General features: G+C 53.0%; 1 pseudogene; it reads right to left on the bottom strand.

The window, feature by feature from the left end:
• Positions 1–2515: 2515 nt before the first annotated feature.
• On the bottom strand, positions 2516–3968 carry LOC129638694 (heat shock transcription factor, X-linked member 3-like; annotated as a pseudogene).
• Between the last annotated feature and the right edge of the window lie 2601 nt (positions 3969–6569).

The following is a 6569-nucleotide window of genomic DNA, read 5'->3' as shown; positions in this document are numbered from 1 at the left end:
GCCTAATCTTCCAGGCTCCTCAGAGTGTGGAGGCTCCTATTTTGTCTCCTAGCAGAGAGGGCGAGCAAGGGAATGCGCCTTTGTTCCTACGTGCATGCCTACATGAGTATGGGAAGACATACACACTGGAAATCAGGGGCTTCAGTGTTTGTGGGCAGGACGTGACCAAGGCCAGCTTGCGCTTTCACCTGTCAGAGGTCTCAGGTGTCAGTGGCAGATCACTGTCCTGCCTGGTGGCTGCATCCTGGCCATCCCAAAGCGCCCATGACTCGTTCTGCTTGCAGGAAGGCAGGACCTGCTTCATATGCAAAAGGTACCTCCTGGCAGGCTTTCCAGGCTCTGCGGCCAGGAGCGCCTGCCAGGCAGCCAAACTGCACCTTCTGGTCCCCTCCACGGCCACAGTCCCTGCCCACCATCCTTCTAAGCGTGTGTCCTGGCACTGTGTCCTCGACTTCCTTCCAGCCTCCTGCTTGTCCCTGGACTGTGACCTCACGCAAGCGCCACCTGACCACGGTGAGCCAACCCCACCAGGCCCTGACCCTGTAGGGCTCAGCTGCTTGTCCATGGTTCCCCTCCTGGTGGGGCCCAACCACGAGTCCATGGAGGACGACGGCCCACTGATTTGGTGGGCCCTCAGATCCTTCCAGAGTGGCAGTGTGAGGGGAGAAGTCATTTTCTCTTGTTCCTTGTGGAGTCTCCTGGGCTGTAAATCTCCATCACTCCTGGGGGATGGGTTTCTGTGCTGTGGGCTGAGACATCATGGGGTCCCTGTCCCAGCCACATGAGGACAAGCCAGCTGCTGTGATGAGCAGAACCAACCCTGAGGGAACCTGCACGTGTGTTTCACATTCGTTGGGCCCTCCTGGGTCCCCATGGTCTGAGGCCACTGCCCAGAAGAAAAATGTGGTGGCTTGTTGTCCAACATTGCTGTCTGGTCACAGGTGATTTTCTCCCTGTTCCAAGGGTGCAGGTGAAGACGCCCAGACAAGCAGGAGGAAGAGTGTTTTCTCCTCTGGCTGCCAAACAGGCACCCTCTGCTTTGACAGGTAGGAGCACTTGCAGCCCCTTCTTACTCAGGGATCCCACCCATGCAGTTGAGATTTGGTGGCACCCAAGAGGAAGGGGTTGGGTTGGCTGAGACACTGAATGGTGGAAACTGGGCAAGCCAGGGATCCAGTCACATACCCCAGTAGAGGACATAGCAATGGCTAAACCCCTGGCGAGAACAGGGAGCGCTCCCTTCACAGAAGTTCCTATTCTCCTTCGTTCTTTCTCTAGGCTCTGGGCAGGGCCCAGGGCATCTGCTGACAGTGGAGTCAGTGGTGTGGGAAGGGCTGGGAGGAAGGTGCCTCCCAAAGGCTTAGGGAAGACACCTGGCAGGGCCGTCCAGTGTGGCCCCAAGGCCAAGGCCAGATTGGTTAGCACAGATCTGCCCTCAGCAGGCCTAGAGTAACATGGGGGATCTTCAGAGCATGGGCAGTGATGGGGCTGGGACCTGAGGAGTGGGGTGAGGGTCGGGGGGAAGCCAAGCCCAGGACTGTGCCTGTCTGTGCTGAGAAAGGACCAGAGGCAGGCTATTAGGCTGCAAAGCCAGCGGGACCCTTGCCCCCTCCTCAGTGCTCCCAGAGTTTCAGGACCCTCTGTCTTGGAACTCACCAAGTGCCTCTGTCCACCTGTCCTGCCCTCCTTCCTGACTTCCCCACAGACTGCATGTGATGGACGGGTCCTCTGGGTCACCACGCCCCTGTCAACAGACAGCATGGAGACAGACGGAAAGAGCCAGACCTCTGTGATCCCCTCTTCAGTGTTACCAGGCTTGCAGGATGCTTGGGCACTTGGGCCTATGTCCGGACCAAGGGGTGTGTGTTGGACATGGTACCTAGATCCTAAATACAACTCTGAGGGCAGAGCAACAAGGGCTGGTATTCAGCTTGTGGAAATCTTGTACTTGTCTTTGGGTTTGGGGTCATGTGTTTGCAAGGCCCGTGGCAGGTGGAGTGACCCTGCTTTCCAGTGGGCCTCTTGGGCATGCCCCTAGATTGGGAGCTGGAGACACTCAGCTGCTGATCAGAAACTTGTGGCATCATCGGCGGACCCAGGAGGATCCCATTCTGCTTCAGGGTGCATGACTCATGGAAGTTGACACTCCCATCATCAGGAGCAGGACTGGGTCTTCTGCTGTGTGACAGGCAAGGCCCAGGGACCCACCTGTCCTAGGCTGGCCTTAGCGCATGGCTCGGGAGCCACACTCTCAGCCAAACGTGTGAAATGCTGCTGCTTCAGATGAAAAGGGACCATGGGGACCAGACTGAGGCCTGCTTGGGGCGTGGGCTTCCAGCCTCACTGGGCTCACCCAGTGCCGTGTGTGAATAGCATAGACAGACAGAACACAGACTCACACTTCTCATTCAATTCTTTACTTACTCCCGTGGAGTTTTGCTGTACTTTATTAGAGCTAGAAATAGATTTTTGCTTACAAGAGAATGCTTTTGAGTGTCCCTAGGGACCTGGCAGCTCAGGGATTGGGATTGTCCTTGAACTGCTCACAGAGGGCACATGTGTAATCTGAGGACTCCTCCTCCTCCTCGTCCACCTCAGGGGCCTCATTTGGGGCCACGACTGAAACGGCCACCTTCACGATGGAATCATAGGTGTTGTACAAAGTCATCACTGAACCATAATCTGGGTACCTTGGGGGACTCTTGGGCAGTTGCCCTGCGCCGTCCCTTCCAGCAGTAGCCGAGGATACAGACATGGAATTGCTGGACATGCCCTCTCCACTGGGGCCACCCAGCTCACTGGGGAGATGGTTTTCCCTGGCCTGCCCAGCTACACTGCCTATAAACCAAAGGCCACAAAACAGAAATGAGCACTGGCGGGGGATTCTGTGAACAGTTGGGGTTCCCTTCTGGACCTTCTTGTCAGCCTCTTGGGTGGACTCATTGTGATGAAATCGAGGAGAGTGTCTGGTCATCACCACTTGCTTCTTTCTCTTTGGGGATGCTGTTGCACTGGTGGCGGGCTGAGCAGTTGTTCTGGGGTCGCCTTTCCTCTAGATGTTCTGCAGGAGCAAAGGCTTGTCTCTCTGAAACTTGGAACTGCGATAGATCTGAAAGGAAATGAATCACTTTAGCCACCGTGGGGGAGAATGGCCATTCCTCGCCGCCCTCCTCCCCACCACTGTCCTGGCCTTGCCTAAGTATGGAGATAAGGTCTCTTCATTCCTGGCAGGTTATGAGGCCCTAGCAAGTGCACTCCCTAGAGCTCCCCCAGTGCTGGGCGCACTTGATGTGTTACCGGCACTCCCTGACATCAAGCGGCCCCTCAGGGTCTGGAGTCACCCCTGTGGATCCTGTCTAGGGGATGGTGGAACACGACAGGCCCTACTTTCTCTTCTTTCCTTAACCACCCTCTCATGAGAAAAAAATCTCTCCTGGGAAATGAAACCTGTCCAGCACTCAGCTCCTCGAGTCTAGTCTCCCCAGGGCTTTCTACATTACCATCATCCTCTTCTTCCCCGCAGAGCGGCCTGAAGGGCAGATTTTATTGAACATACAGGTTCAGTTTGTGAATGAAAGTCTTAATGCTGTCTGTCTCGAAGATCCTGTCTGCACCTCTGTGCTGGAAGACCTCCGTCTGGAAGAGATCTGCCTTGATGACTACCGTGTCTCCCTCATCGTTCCAGTGCACAGAGGTGAAGGCCGCATTCTCCATGATCATCCAGAGCTTTCTTGGGAAGGACAGCCTGAGGAAGGCATTGTTCTCTTCCTCATTGGCTGTTTCTGGATTCAGGCCCTGTCGGGGCAGGTTGTTGGGAGCCCAGATCTGGACTTTCAGGTTGGTCCCATAGCTTCTCCAAAGCCTCCCCTGAATCCACGTTTGGATCTGGGGAGACCTGCTGTGGCCTCTCCATCAGTTGATGGGGCCAGCGGGGCTGCACATGTCTCATCAGAACTCTGACTAACCATGAAGCCAGTGTAGCTTAGGAGCATTCACTACCTAAGCAGTGAACGCTCATGGCAGAAGGGCCTCAGACCACGGTCAGGGTGCCCAATAAATACTGTCTGGAGATTCTAGAATCTCGGCTGTGGGCCATGCAGCCAATTAAGTGGTCAGCTTCCTTAATTCCTTCCTGATATCACAGAGGTGATGCGGAGAGGCAGCCCTGGCCCAGTGTGGGGGAGGGGGGATGGGAAAGGAGATGGGATCCCTAGCTTGTCTCTTCACTGAAAGTACAGAAAAGTATGTTTCAGGTTGCCTGAAAAGGCTTCCATCTGCTGCCAGGTGCCTTGTTTCAGGAGGCCAGGCCCTGGATGGGTTGACAAATGTGCTCCTGGCTTCACTCCCCTCCCTAGTAATGGGCAGGCCTGTGGCTGGCTTTTCTTGAAGAGCCAGGCCCTGATGAGTCCTAGCTCGGCTAACACCAAGAGAGACCCCAGGAGTCAGATGGGACCCTGGCAGCTGTCCCTCCCAGAAGATGGGGTCCGTAGTGTCCTGGTTGGCCTAGCCTGAGTTGGTGGCCCCCCCATCCTTCCTCCTCTTCTGGCTTTGGCCTCCTCCATTTGGTGCTGCTGATTGGCAGGTTGTGTTCAGATGGCCCCAAAGTCAAGAGTCCTGTTGTCTTGCCCCCACCGCCCCTCAGGTTGAATTCTCCCCAGAGTAGGGCTGTGCTCGAGCACAGTGGGAGCGACCTCACGTTCCATTTGACTGTTCCCAAGCACCTGAAACACAGACTCCCAAGGAGGCCGTGTGGGAGGGCATAGCCAGGCACTCTGCTTAGCTTGCAGCCTCCCGGGCTCTGCCCACCCCCAAACTTCATCCTGCTGCAGATCACAGACTGTTGTCTTCAGTTTCCATTTGTGCCGGGGTCCAGCCCCGGCTGATCCAGGGTATTCGAAGCGGGGACGGCGTCGGCGACCTATTTATATTTATTTATTCATCAAAGATTCAAAGAGTAATAGAATGAGGATAGCTCAGTGAAGAAATTCAGTGGAGAAAAGCGGCTGAAATAAGGATAGCTCAGTAGGAAAATTCAGTGGAGAAAAGAAGCTGAGTGGCTTGGTTTACGCGGAAAATCAATATAACCCGTGACACCAGGTTAGCTCTGACCACGGAGGCCGCAGGCGCCCTCTCGAATAGCGGAAGGTGCCCCACCTTAGACACCTTTTCGAGTGGGTCTTAGAAGCCCAGGCAAATAAATGGTCGCAGAGGACATCCGCGCTCCAGATGGACACTCAGCTGGAATTTGGGAGAGAGAGTGACATGGGGAGACCAAGTTTCAGTGAACAAGGCCCGCACTTTATTTTCCAAAGTAGTTTTTATACCTTAAGTTATGCATAGAGGATAATGGGGGAAGGGGTAGAGTCATGCAGCAAGCCAGGCTTTCTTCCTGCAAACTTATCATATGCAAAAGTTCAGGTGATTGACATCATCTTCTGGCCCGGAGGCCTGTTAACATTTTAAGAAACTTATCTTTCTCTAAAGGTGATTATTCCAAAGTCAGGCGCCAGCCTTCCAAAAAGCATTGGACAAAGCGGCATTTTACATTTCTATACACCCATTATATCAATCAATACACTGTCAAGGACACAGTAGGTAAGGAGTATGGAGACTTAGCAGCAAACATTGGCCCAACAAGTGAAAAACCCTTCACCAATACATTTTCTAATCAATCTTTTAACTACTCAAAGGAATCTGTGTTTAGGCAGTTTAGAACATCTCCTGCCTCTCACAGTTGGGAGGCTCTGAACAATCACATGTGGCCGGAAAAACCCATTCAGGCAGGCTAGAGGATTTCCAAAGGAGTTTGTAGGTTGAAACACTGTCACATCCAGGAATTATTAACTGGAGCTGTGAGCTAACTCTTTTTTCAGAGAGAGGTAGTGGGGGACAGCCCCCCGTAAAGTCAGAGGTGTAGGTGAAAGCACAAAGCAGAAAGTAGGCAGACTCTGGTTTTGGGGGTAGATGCTCGAGAATTTCCAGGGGGACTCCTGAGGCTCGATCCCGCCTTTGCGTATGCCGAGCCTCTTTCCTCATGACCTTTGTCATGGGTGGAGTGCCGCACGCTGGCTCTCAGCAGTGATAGAATTCCAGTTGAGCTATTCCAGATCCTCACTCAATATGCAATATGCCGGCTCCCAGCATCTCCCCCTTTTTTATTTCTTAAAACAGCCAGATGCAGCTCAGTCGCGAGCTTCTGAATGTTCTGCCGAAGAATCCTGACAATACAAGGAAGAATGAATATGAGAAGCAAAATTAAAGCACCAGCAGCGATGTATCTAAGGATATTAGACAGAATGTTTTTTCCTGAAATGAAAGTTAGAGAAGGTGTGAAAAAAGTCATTAGCTGCGGTAAAATCCAGTCGAGAGTGTTTCAGGGTCTAGATTTGATTATGAAGTTTCCCTAAGTCCAGGCCAATGTCAGGGCTGTTCCAAACACCTGAGATATGATTTTTGATTTTTTCCCATTCATAATCTGTCTCATTTATCTTTAAAGATGTCACGCATATCCACCGGTAATCAGCGTGGCAAGACAAAGCCATTTTCACTTTTAAAGCCTGTAAATCAGT

The sequence above is a fragment of the Bubalus kerabau genome, chromosome X (genome assembly GCF_029407905.1).
Source record: "Bubalus kerabau isolate K-KA32 ecotype Philippines breed swamp buffalo chromosome X, PCC_UOA_SB_1v2, whole genome shotgun sequence".
In the NCBI taxonomy this organism is placed as follows: Eukaryota; Metazoa; Chordata; class Mammalia; order Artiodactyla; family Bovidae; genus Bubalus; species Bubalus kerabau.
Note: the sequence above shows the minus strand (reverse complement) of the source record. Positions and strands in the feature narration are given on the sequence as shown.